Source organism: Columba livia, chromosome 4 (genome assembly GCF_036013475.1).
Source record: "Columba livia isolate bColLiv1 breed racing homer chromosome 4, bColLiv1.pat.W.v2, whole genome shotgun sequence".
NCBI lineage: Eukaryota > Metazoa > Chordata > Aves > Columbiformes > Columbidae > Columba > Columba livia.
Genome location: NC_088605.1, coordinates 62,821,604 through 62,835,528, shown reverse-complemented (window position 1 = coordinate 62,835,528; position 13,925 = coordinate 62,821,604). Strand labels below are relative to the sequence as shown.

The window sequence follows — 13,925 nt, the reverse complement described above, 5'->3', positions numbered from 1 at the left end:
CCTTTCTAGAAGTTTACAGTTCGACACACCAACTGTTTAGCTCTGTCTGTGAAATGTAGTTTTCAGCTATTTTTCAGGAATATGTGTGCAGTAGAAAATTGCTAATGGAATATGAGGTTCAAGCTCATACTGTTTAACATTGAGCTTATTATTACAATGTTTATAAGGAATTTAGAAATTGTCTAAACCTAGATGATCTGGAGCAGCTGTTTTTATGTGTCTGGCAATAATAAAAGTTAGGAATTGTATAAGTTTATAGGAAAAAGACTTGAGTAAATGAAAAGTGAAATTAAAAAAGAATTGTTCAGACTGTATCCACTGAATTGAAGTGTGTAAGTCTGGATTAGCAGTGTTTGTTACCAATCTGTATTCATAATAGTTGACATTTTGCTAAAAAATTCTTCTTCAGAGTCTTAAATCACTTAAGTAATCATTTAATGATGAGATATTGAAGGATGTTGAGGAAAGAAGATAAATATTTAAAATCTTTTCAGTAAGCCAAATGGATTTTAAATTTTTCAAAGAACTGAAAAAGTTTCTGTTAAACAATAAACTATTTAATTAAAATATACTGCAATAAAATGGGAAAGGCCACATGCATATAACTGCATTTAAAATATGAAAAATAATGTATATACTTTAAAATTAATCTAGAAAAGGCAAAGGCACTCACATATTTAGATGAATAAAAATGGACATATGTGAACATTTTTAAGTGGTCTTCTTTTCATGGATATTTTTTGGGTATTAGCTGATCAGTGAAACCAGGAGGAAAAGCTGAACAGTATGGCTCCATTGAAAGTGCAACTTTCCTGTTTCTCGTCTAGGTACATACATATTGTTCCTGTATAGCAATTTCCAGGTCTCTACAAGGCACCAATTGCTTCTATGGTAGAAACTTCTCCTGGAGTGAAAGGTATAGCTCTCATATCTATCTGCCTGGAAAACTGAAATAAAACTTCTCAATCAGCTGTCACTCTGCATCTCTCATTCCCAAACACTAAGAATTCTTTGAGAAGATTGAGCAGAGTGTGTGTGGTTTTGGGGGAAACAGTTTATAAACTCTGTGCTAGCAAATCAAGGTGGTTATGTACAGCTGTGCATGTTGCTGTATTGTAAATAAGCTTAGAATTGTCTGAAGTATCCAAGGTGTGCATGTAGATGCTTGTATGGTGACTGGCATGTCTCAGTGTTATTATACGTGTTTACAAGTTCTTTCTCTTGCTAAGGACTCTCCAAAGAGAATCCATTTGAATGCTGCTTGTTCTATGTCACTTTTTTTTTTTTTTTTTAATCATCAGGAGTGGTTGCAGACAGGGGCTGTGTGCATTCCCAACCTCATTGACCCTTCAGCACAGCACCAGGATCATTTTTGCTCCACCTCATGAGTGTAGGCTGGACTGCAGAACTGGGGTGTCCAGTGTGATATGCTCTCTGCCTTGGCAGGGGTTTGTGTTTATCAATGTGACACCAGTAACAGCCGTCCAGTCAGTGTGTCTGCCCTTAGTGACTTCTGAGAAACCTTCAGGATCTTAGGGATTTTTTTATTTTCATAGCTCAATTCCATATCTTGTTGGGCTGCAAAGAATTTCTTTCCCTGGAGCAAGACTTGTGTAAAGTGATGGTTTCACCATCTAGTAATTTTTGCTTGTGTAAGAACAAATCTTGAAAAAAAGACTGCAAGGCAATGTGTTGACTCTGTAACCATTAACACCTTTAAACATAAATGTCAATTGAAAAAAAATCTAATCATTAAATCCCAAAAATACTTTCTCACTTTGCAATACACCCAGCAAATATATGTGCCTATGGTTTTTATTTCATTATTAACATTACAAGCAGAATAGCTTTCAGTAATAGTTAAGATTTTATAGTACACTTAATTTACATCAGCATACTTCTGTATTCTGAATCGCATCATCAGGCTCCCTCAGTCCAAACAGTTCTACTTGAGGGTGTAAAGACTTATCAGCTTGTGTCTTCCTAGTGCATAAGACTCATCAAAGTAAACCATTAATCAAATAGATATGAAAATTAGAAATAATAATATGAGGTGTTAGATAACACAATCTGCATGCAATAGCAGCTTGATCTCTCAGGAAATTAAAATAATTTAACAAAAAGGCCATATTTAACAGACTGCATGATGGAATTAAGAATGAAAATCTAGCCTATTAATCATGCAAGAAATTGCAATTAAATTATATTTGTTAATTTCATAGTGAAGAGGTTTAAAATTAAGTTATTAACCATTTTCTTGAATCTACTTCTATGCAATTGTAATTCAGATATGAGTGAAATGCAGATTTTTCAGGGGTTAAAAATAGTTTTCTGGACAATTAATTTTATTTTCTATAGAATAATTTATTTAGAAAAAATTGAGGCACAGATCTCAAATTATGTCTTTGTTCCTCACTCACAATGTTTTCCTCTTGGTTCTTTGGTTCTTTGTATCTCATCTGTCTTAAGCAACATGGTAGATTTGTCTTATTCAGTACATCTATTTCAAATATAGAAAAAATATACTTTCTCCAGACCTTTGTTTATGATGAGAGTATTTGAATTGTCTATTTGTATTTGGAAACAGGATTTTTAACATATGAGTGGAGTATAGTGAAAGGTACTCTATTTGTAAAGGTAAGTGGTCCTCTGGAGCTAGTCTCATTAGTTCCTCTGCATTTTTTAAGGCATCAGCATTACTTTCACAGAATCACAGAATGTTAGGAATTGGAAGGGACCTTGAAAGATCATCTAGTCCAATCCCCCTGCCAGAGCAGGAAAACTTAGATGATGTTACACAGGAAGTTGTCCAGGTGGGTTTTGAATGTCTCCAGAGTAGGAGACTCCGCAACCTCCCTGGGCAGCCTGTTCCAGTGTTCTGTTACCCTTACTGAGAAGAAGTTTCTTCTCAAATTCAAGTGGAACCTTTTGTGTTCCAGTTTGAACCCATTACCCCTTGTCCTATCACTGGTTGTCACCGAGAAGAGCCTGGCTCCATCCTCATGACACTCACCCTTTATATATCTGTAAACATTAATGAGGTCACCCCCGAGTCTCCTCTTCTCCAAGCTAAAGAGACCCAGCTCCCTCAGCCTTTCCTCATAAGGGAGATGCTCCACTCCCTTAATCATCTTTGTTGCCCTGTGCTGGACTCTCTCCAGCAGTTCCCTGTCCTTCTTGAACTGAGGGGCCCAGAACTGGACACAATATTCCAGATGTAGTCTCAGCAGGGCAGAGCAGAGGGGAAGGAGAATCACTCTCTACTTACTAACCACCCCCCTTCTAATACACTCCAGGATACCATTGTCCTTCCTGGACACAAGGGCACACTGCTGGCTCATGGTCATCCTGCAGTCCACCAGGACCTCCACGTCCCTTTCCCCTATGCTGCTTTCTAATAGGTCATTCCCCAATTTATACTGGAACCTGGGGTTTTTCTTACCCAGATGCAAGACTCTACACTTTCCCTTGTTATGTTTCATTAAATTTTTCCCTACCCAACTCTCCAGCCTGTCCAGGTCTCGCTGGCTGGTAGCACGCCTGGCTGGCGTGTCAGCTACTCCTCCCAGCTTCGTGTCATCAGCAGACTTGCTGATAGTACACTCTATTCCCTCGTCCAAATCATTGATGAATATATTGAATAATACAGGCCCCAGTACTGACCCTTGAGGCACTCCACTAAATATGGGCCTCCAACTAGACTCCACCCCATTGACCACGACTCTCTGGCTTCTTCCCTTCAGCCAGTTCGCAGTTCACCTCACTACCTCATCATCCAAACACTCTCTCAGTTCAGCTGTGAGGATGCTGCGGGAGACTGTGTCAAATGTCTTACTCAAGTCAAGGTAGATCACGCCCACTGCTCTGCCATCATCCATCCATCTTGTTATGTCCTCATAAAAGTCAATGAGGTTGATCAAGCACGACTTCCCCTTGGTGAAGCCATGTTGACTGCCCCTAATGACCCTCTTATCCCTGATATGCCTTGAGATGGCACCAAGGATAAGTTGTTCCATCACTTTCCCAGGGATGGAGGTGAGGCTGACTGGTCTGTAGTTACCTGGGTCCTCCTTCTTGCCCTTTTTGAAGACTGGAGTGACATTTGCTTTCCTCCAGTCCCCAGGCACCTCTCCCATTTCCCAAGACTTGGCAAAGATGATGGAGAGTGGTCCAGCAATAACCTCAGCCAGCTCCCTCAGCACCCGCAGGTGCATCCCATCCAAACCCAGGGATTTATGGATGTCCAGATTGCCTAACTGCTCCCTAATTCAGTCCTCATCAACTGAGGCAAACTCCTCCATTGTCCCAACTTCCTCTGGGATATCAGTGGTACGGGGCTCCTCAGGACAGCCTCTGGCAGAGTAGGCAGAGACAAAGAAGGCATTCAGTAACTCTGCCTTCTCTGTATCTTCTGTCACCAGGGCACCCACCTCGTTCATCAGTGGGCCTACATTGCCTCTGGTGTTAGTTTTATCTGCCACATATCGGAAAAAGCTCTACCTGTTGTCCTTGACCCCTCTCACCACGTTTAATTCTAAGGAGGCTTTAGCTTTCCTAGTTGCCTCCCTACACCCTCTGACAACAGCCTTATATTCTCCCCAAGTGGCCAGCCCCTCCTTCCATGATCTATAAACTCTCCTCTTCCACTTGAGCATACCCAGCAGTTTCCTGTTTAACCACACAGGTCTCCTGAACTCCCTTCCTTGACTTGCTATGTGTCGGGATGCTCTGATCTTGTGCCCAGTAGAAGCAGTCCCTGAACACTAATCAACTATCTTGGGCCCCTTTACCTTCAAGCAGCTTTGCCCATGGGATTTCCCCTAGCAATTGCCTGAAAAGGCCAAAGTTTGCCTTGCTGAAATCCAGGGTTGCAATTCTGCTTGCTATCCTGCTCCTGCCACGTAAGATACTGAACTCCACCATCTCATGGTCACTGCAACCAAGGCAGCCCTCAACCTTTACTGCTTCAACCAGACCCTGCTTGTTAGTGAGGATGAGGTCCAGCAGTACATGGCTTCTAGTTGGCTCCTTCAGCCTTTGCAGCAGAAAGTTATCGTCAAGGCACCGGAGGAACCTCCTAGACTGTGGCTGGCCAGCCGAGTAGTCCTTCCAACAAACATCAGGGAAGTTAAAATCCCCTACCACAACCAGGGCCTGTGATTGTGAGGCTGCTCTCAGCTGTCTGTAGAAGGCCTCATCAACTTCCTCACCCTGATCTGGTGGCCTATAATAAATGCCCACAATAATATCACCCTTGCCAGCCTGCCCCTTAATTTTCACCCACAGACTCTCAAGTCACGCCTCATCTATGCCTGGACAATACTCAAAATGTTGTAGTTGCTCTCTCACGTAAAGAACAACTCCACCACCACGCTTGGCTGGTCTGTCTTTCTTGAAAAGGACACAGACATCTGTGACCACATTCCAGTCATGTGCTGTTCCACCATGTCTCCGTAATTGCCACTAGGTCATAATCTCCTGCCCTGACACAGGTTTCTAACTCCTCCTGCTTATTCCCCATGCTGCATGCGCTGGTGTACAGGCATTTCAGAGAGCGAGTCAATCACACCGATCTCATCCCAGCAACCTGAACTTTTAGGCTTTACCGCTACAACCTGATCATTACAAGTACAAACTGGAAACTTCACTAAAGTACATTCCAGCTTTGAATATAAAATGAAAGAAAAATTGGAGAATAAGCATCTGGGCTCAGTATTTCCATTGAAACGTTCAGCGATGTCATCATTGCTAATGAGTCATCTTCTGTCTTTAGGGAGAGCTGTGAAAGCCCAGTCCTACTATCTGAAGATGATGTTACACATGTGAGACCAGAGAGATGTAAATTTCTGCTGAGGAATTAAGTTAGTATATGGTCTCCAAAGAACTTTCAATTTAGCTCAGACTTTCTGACATCCACAAAATCGGAATTCATGTCACAGCCCTTGGAAGGAATTAACATAGAACCTTTATTTGTGCACCTGTTTTTACAAAATATGTGGGGACTGATTATCTCTGAAACCTCAGTCTCACTGATGTTTCATTTGATTGAGCTTGGACATTGCTTTTGAAATGTTTTTTGAGTAAGAGAGGGATGAAGAGACAAATAAACCCATGCAGAAAAAACTCATATTGTGATCAGGTATTTCACATTTACTTAGGAAAAAAAGCTTAAAATTCATAATTGCATGCACCACCAGTCCACAGAAGTTTTACTGAATGTTCAGATCTTTTGTTTGCTGGTAATTAAGGTGAAAGATCAAGATGTCGACAACACAAGAGTCTAATGTCATGATGTAAAAAAATCACCATTCTGTCTTGTTTTTGTTTTTCCAGAAAGATCAGCAAATACTCATATCAGAAGTCCAAGATACAACTGACAATTCTTGTCATCAGTATGTAATTCAGGCTTGAACAAATGCCTGAGCTGGGACTGTAGGTGGACCAATAGAAGCTTGATGTACTTAGGGAAATGAAGGCTGATGGCAGATGCATTCCTTTCATAAATACAGCCCTGGTGTAAACATTTTCTCTATCTTTCTGATATCTTCCCATTCAGAATAAAAGGAGTAACTTAACTAAAACATAAAAGGTTTTTACATTTTAAACTTATTGACTAGATAATATACTCACTATGATTCAGTGTGAATTCAGTCTTTTCTGACTTCAGCTGCCTTGAAATGATGAATCCAGTCTAAGTAACTGATGATATACTTTCTGTAGGTTCTTCCCTAGAGAGTGATCTAACTTCTTAAATGTTTATTTTAGGGTGAGATAAATTGTTCCTGCAAGGTGCTCATGTCTGTCTTCTCTGACTAAAATGGGAGTGTAATCATGAAAATAAGGTGTTTAAGGTTTTACTCATCCATATTAATTTCAGTTTTACCTTGGATCGTCTCCAGTTTTACCTGGATTAATTCAGTTGTACCTTGAAAACACATCTTGCACATAATAATGGAATTTGATGGAAAGAAAACAAAACAAAACCACAACTGACCAACCCACCAAAAAAAGCACAAAACAACAACAGCAATAGAAACAAACTCATCCAATTGTAGTAGTAAGGTGATACTTTATGAGGAAATTGAATTTTAAAGTAATCTACAAAGCTATAGTCTTACATAAATATGAGTGTAACTTCATGGCTGTATTATAAAGGTTTGCTTTATTTGCCTTCCAAAAAAGTTGCCAAATCTTTAACATTTTCATTAATTATATTATTAAGAAGTCCAATATTATTTGTGTAATAAAATATGTTTCATCCTATCCATGAAGTTATTTTAAAACATAGTGATTTTTTTTTAATTTGCTCCTTTCTAATGGCAAATATTACTGCTGAAGGAACTTCAGAGCTCTAATTCTGTACTTAGAAAATAGAACTAAATTATAGCATGCATTTTTAAAGTAGACAGTTTCTAAAGATACACCTTGCTTTGCTGTTTACAGTATTCTCCAATGAGTTTTAATTCAAAGCAACTGTTTACTACTAAGTGATATCTTGTTGTAGTCATGGAAAGTGAAGATTAGAGTTCATAACATTCACAAATATCTTCTGTCTAGATTCTTTTAAGGACTACTCTCAATTTTCTCAGGACCAACATAATTTACACATTTTTATTATGCTAATAGCAGTATAGTATTATGCATTGTGTCCTTCATCCTGGTGGATTTTGTTTCATCCATTTTACTTGTATTTCTAATCTGATAACAGAATATATTAAAAACATCTGTCCTTGTGTTACAAGTATTTGTTATTTGTAGAAGATAGGAAATAGAAGTGTGAAATTAATTTTCATTATGAATTGTACTTGCCCTCAGAAGAAGTTGCTAGAGATTGCATATTTTTCTGCTTCAGAGTAAGAAGTGAGATTATATCATATTACGTTGATTAGAAATTCACTGCTAATATGAAACCTGTACTTATTAGGGAAAAAGAAAAGAAAAAAAAAAAAAAAGAAAAGAAGTTTGTTTTTCTGCATTGAAAGAGTCAGGATTTCTCTGTCTCTCTAAAGGCAAGTACAGTCAGGATTTCAATCAGTGTTAGCACAAATGAAAATTGAAGTGTGTCATGAGTGATATGAAACAACTCAGACAATAATATGCTTTATTGTGTTAAATTTATGCATCAGTTATAATTGTATGTATCTGGAATCTTTTAACATCAAAGAAGTTAAAACAAGTTTAGGTAATCTAATTTTAAGAGACATTGCTGGTCAAAATGAGAAGTGCATTAATATTTGTGTTGTTTGCAAAGTTGATTATCAAATGTCTTTCTGTTGTTACAAAATTTTAGAAACTTATTCAAGGCACAACCAAGCCTAGTAATATCTGTGCTAAAGATTTTTATATTAGTCAAACTTTGCAGTCCTCCTCAACAAGCTGGTTGAGAACGTTTCTGAGTTGTAGGGGATTTTTAATTGTCAAGAAGTCATTGAAGGATCAAAGAGGACTGATAATGAGACCTAGAAGATTGTTTCAGTTTTCGAATGTTCCTTCATTTAGCGTTTGGGTTTTGTTCTATGGATGGGTTTGGGCTTTTTTTTTTTTTTCTTTGTTTGTTTTGTTGTTGTTGTTGTTTTGGGTTTTTTGTTTTTTGTTTTTGATGATGTTTTTCTGCAGAAGGAAATATGCAAGATTGATTAGCTCCAACCTGGCAGCCTTTAAATCATTACAGGCTTCCTGAAATGAAGTTGTGAACAGTGGGAAGAAACTGAACTGTAAAGCTTATTCTTTAGGAGATCATAAGATTTTTTTGTTTTCTAGCAAAATAATTCATTATCCCTCTCTCTGAAGATTTTTAATTTCCATATTGAATTCATATGTGGCAACAGAGTCACTTGAATATTTTCTGACTCAAGAAGTCATGAAAGTCAAGTTGTGATGGGTTTTTTTAATTGTTTTGTTTTGTGGTTTTGTTGTTGTTGTTGGGGGGTGTTTTTGTTTTGGGGGTTTCTTGCGTGTTGTTAGTTTGTTTCATTTTGGTGTGGGTTTTGTTTGTATCCCCAGGGAGTTTGTCATGCTCAAATGAATGGATATCCAAGTCTTTTTTCAGTAAAGCTTTGTTGTCTAGGAGTTAAATTTTGTTGTTGTTATCTGACTCCAAAAATAATTCAGAGTATATAAAAACTGAAAATATTGAAGTAATAGGAATAACATCTATGCTGCCTATTCGACCGTACAAATTCTAGCACTAAAATGTTTTAAAATGCTCTAAAATTCCAAAGTAACTAGACCTCTATATTATGTGCTTTAATAGGGTTTATTGCTTAGAATTTTGCAATAAGTCTTCATCCCTTCATACACACCATCATAGAATAGGATGAATATCTTAGAAGTCCTGTAATGCAAATCTTTAATTCCTAGAAGTGACACTGGTCATGTTGTTGTGCCGTTCTGGGAAGTAGCCTTGATTTGCTATAGCTCAGGTTTCCCAAACCTCTCATATAACCACCATCACCAAAAATTCTTTGCCTATAAGTATGGAAATATTAATATTCTGTCTAATATTATTCAAAAATGTAATTTTTCTGTGAAATCTAGGGCAAGATGTTGTAAGAGGAGAACAGAAAAATTATGTACATTCTTGATTATAGTAAGTAAATCTCTTTGTTCTATTTGAGCAGCTTTTACACCCAAAACTTCTCATTGTACAGGCTGAAAAACAGTATCTGATCTCTGTTTTTCAGTTGCAAGCCAGACTCTAAATTTAAACCAATACCCAACCTATCTAAACAGGGCCAGAGAACTTCTGTTGTATTCTGCATGCTAGTATACTACTGTAGGGGAATAAAAGACAGTAGTCAATTTAGTTTTCATTTGAAGTCAATGATTTACTAAGTCACTCAGCTAAATCTGAGGTCTATTTGCAAAGAGCTTTCTGGTAGGTACTGCTTAGGTCAGGGGCTTTGCTCAGCAGAGTGGTTCTCTCCTGGGAGCTCCTGAATTTCACCTGAAGGAAGAAACTAGGAAGGGTACTAGAGTAAGTTACTTACAATTACCCTTTGACTTGCCATCCCACCAGTAACACTGACTAATGTTTGTGTGGGTATGTGTTAGTGTAAGTAGAGACAAGGAAAGGGAAACACTTCCCAGCCCCCCAGAGGTAGCTGCCTTGGTGTGTTCTGCTCCCCAAATAATCCTAAAAAGTCTGAGTGATTGTACTCTGCTGTCATATGGAGATAGGAACAAAAAGAAAAATCCTCTGTTTCCAGCTGAGAGGGACACTGGCACAAAGTGTGCTTACTGTGAGTTAGCTGATGAGTAGATGGGTAGGAGCAAGGCTGAAATGGAGATCATTTCTAAAGAGGAAGACAATTTCATGCAGAGTGAAATATGTGTGTACAGGCACATTTACTAAAACTGTATCAGCAGCTGTTCTGAATGAAACTGCTGTAGCTAAACGCATTTATGGCCAAAAACATGTAGTTACACAATTAATTGATTAAAGTAAGAGAAACTGCATAAATAAATCTGAATCATAGAACCATTTAGGTTGTAGAAGACCTTTAAGATCAAGTCCAACCATAAATCTAACACTGCCAAATCCACCACTAAACCATGTCCCTAAGTAAAATGTGTACACATCTTTTAATAACCTTCAGGGATGGTGAATTAACTGCTTCCCTGGGCAGCCTGTACAAATGCTTTATAACCCTTTCAGTGAAGAAATTTTTCCTGATATCCAATCTAAACCTCCCATGTTGCAACTTGAGGCTGTTTCCGCTTGTCCTATCACCTGCTACTTGGGAGAAGGGATGAACACCATCCATGCTACAGCCTTCTTTCAGGTAGTTGTAGAGAGCAATAACGTCTCCCCTCAGCCTCCTTTTCTTCAGGCTAAACAGCCACAGTTCCCTCAACTGCTCCTCATCAGACTTGTGCTCCAGACCCCTCATCATCTTCGTTGCCCTTCTCTGAACTTGCTTCAGCACCTCATACTCTTTCTCATAGTGAGGGGACTAAAACAGAAAACGGTATTTGAGGTGCAGCTTCACCATTTCTGAGTACAGGGGGATGATAATTTCCCTAGTTCTACTGACCACACTAATCACATTTCAAATAACAGTCACATTTCAAGTAGAAGAAATTGCTTCCTTATGTTGGCATTTCCAGTTTACTGAATACTTTGTAACAATAATGTTTTAGTGATATACTGTAGAACGTTCTTACTGTCTCAGCTCTAAAGGTCAGATGTTTTACATGACTTGAGTATTTTCATAGTGTTGAAAGCATAAGATCAGCATTTAATATATAAAAAATAACAAAAGTATTATCATGTAAGCCCAAGTGAGTGCAGGAAGAAAGGAAGATAAAAATACTGACAAGACTGCAGATAATGAATCTTCACTCAGCAAATGGTAAGGAGATACATAGCCCAATCCTGCAGTTTTAAGTTACTAACAATCTAGTACTTTTAGAGATTAAAAATATCAGAGAAAAATATTACAGTAGTTGATCATTTATTAGCAGGCAACTGATGCAAATGGAAAATATCTAAGGGTTATTTTATTCTTCACATATAAAGTGAACTGATAATAAAAATATGGATTTCATTAAGAAGTGTAATCATACATCAAGCTTTTCATTAAGACTACAGAAGTTTTCTGATGAATTACAGATTTCTGTGCTTATAATGGAGTTAAATTCAATCTAATGTGTAGATTGTGAAGTGTGCTTCAATCCATGACAGCAACTGAGGGACCCAAGAGCCAGGTCCCAGCAGCTGCTAAGTGATTGACCACTAATGTTTGGGATATGAAGTTTCACTCATGGCAGAAAAACGCAGCTGCCAGGGAGAATGAGAACTGCCCTGAGGGTAAGCATAAGCAAGAGACTGGCAGAAATATGACTGAGGTCTGGGGCTGCCAGAAACAAAAAGACAGAAGAAAAGCCACTTTCCTCTGCTTTCCATGTGTCTCCAAAATGTATCTTGCTGTAGATGAAATATGACATTGGTAGCCTTAGTGAAGCTCTTCCCATTAGGATGCTCTTTTTGTTCCAAAGGCAACTGGCTATGGGATACAGCCTATACATGCTACCAAAGAACAGCAGCAGACGGCAGATACCAAGTCAACCCATTCAAACAGACACAAAGCAATGCAATGTGGAGCTTCTGTCACATTATGAGAGCAGTATTACAGAAAGGGATGTGAGGATAGTGTAACACTGAGTAATCAAATCATGAACAATCTTGAACTTGATGACAGCATGTGACCTGTGCTCAGAATGGCCAAGAAGAAGCTTGGAGGCTACGTTTTAAGGGATCCATATTAATCCAACCATAGTCCTGTGCTTTTATTTGAGGTTTTCCTGGAAGCTTTCTTTGTCACCAGATCTATCCTGAATTATGAACTATTCATTTTATTGCACAAAATAGAGACAAAGGTGTGAAAAAAACAGACAGATGTTGATGATTAGCAAAAAAGTGCATGCTTGCAGAAAAGCTTGGGATAAATAGAGAAATGTACAAATACTGTATATTCAAACTAATGAAATACAGAAGTTATAATGGGTGCATTACTTTGCTGTCTCAAAGATTTTTAGACCTCAGCTAATGTAGGTGAAATTGAATGCGGTCCTGATTAAAAACAGAAGTGACTCATATTCTTATCAGAGTCTGAGGATACATATGAAAATTTCATTGTAAATCAGTGAAGCTGGATTATATCAAAGTGGGGTTAGCTATATGGCTGTTTACTTTTCTTTTTTTTTTTTTTTTTTTTTTTAATTAACCTTACTTCTAACTCTTAAAAGTGTTGTAAAAAGCTACAACAAGTTCTTCTTGAAGGAACTTTCACTCTTATTGATAGAGATCCATCCTTTTCCTGTGCTGAGTCCCAGCAGAAAAAGAAAGGGGAAAAAATAGACAAAAGCTAATGGATATCAAGATTATGATGGGTGACAGATACTTATAAAGCTGCTATAGAATTCAGACTGCAGAATGATTTTCCAGCATCTTGATTTTTCATCATGTGTCAACTTTTCAAAGTAGAAGCAGAATATACTAGAAGAGCACAGAAGAAGCATAAAATTTGTGCCAATGAATATAACTGGATGGTAAGCAGCTTTTATGACTAGAAAGGTGGTCTTCCTCAGTTAAACCAGTCTATTTCCCAAAATTTGAAGGGTTTTTTTGGAAGGAATTATTAGCATTATCTTGACAAACACCTATGGTGGGACATTGAAGGTAAGAAAGAAAACATGCTATTACACTTTGCTCTCCTGTTTACTGTTTTCAAGCAGTTGGGAATGTGAAAAGTTTTTCTGCTATTTGGGGGTTTTGTGGGGGAAGCTGGTGCTGGTGTCTACATGGATGCCTGTGACTTTATAAACAGGTGATAGAAAATCCTACTGGCTGCATTCTTCTTGTTTCTTATATTGGAGAAAGCACTATGCACAAGAGGTCTGAAGCACGGAGTTAGTGGGTTTTATTTTGAAAGAATATGGAGGATCAGAGAGTCAAAGAAGTTTGCATTATTCTGTCACTGGAGAACATTGAGGTTTTATGGAAGTTCCAGAGTTTTTAGTCTTTGCCTTCTAATTCCCATAGCAAGCTGACAGACTTAAATCATATAAGCTTTCCTACTAGGTCTTGCTGGGATGAGGTTAACTTTCTTTATAGCAGCCTATGTGGTGCTTTGTATTTGTGGCTAAATTAGTGGGATGACACACCAGTGTTTTGGCTATTGAACACTGATTGCACAGTGGCAAGACGTTCTCTCTTCCCTCCCCACCCCTAGAGAGTAGGCTAGGAGTGAGCAAAAGGTTGGGAGGGCACATAGCTGTGACAGCTGGTCCAAATCGACTGAAACAATGTCCCACACCACATGACAGTGTGCTCAGCAATAAAATATCCAGGAAAGGAGAAGGAAGAGAGGATATTTGTAGTTATAGTGTTAGTCTTCCGAGGCAACCATTGGCTGTGCTTT

At 38.3% G+C, this 13,925-nt stretch overlaps 1 long non-coding RNA gene across 1 annotated transcript in view; it reads left to right on the top strand.

Annotated features, from left to right (window-relative positions):
- Positions 1–13,076, top strand: part of LOC110357101 (uncharacterized) — a 131,643-nt gene extending 118,567 nt beyond the window's left edge. The window contains exons 21-22 of the long non-coding RNA XR_010472403.1: positions 828–916; positions 6,334–13,076. This is a non-coding gene — a long non-coding RNA (uncharacterized LOC110357101). The remainder of the gene's footprint in view (positions 1–827; positions 917–6,333) is intronic.
- The last annotated feature ends 849 nt before the right edge of the window (positions 13,077–13,925 follow it).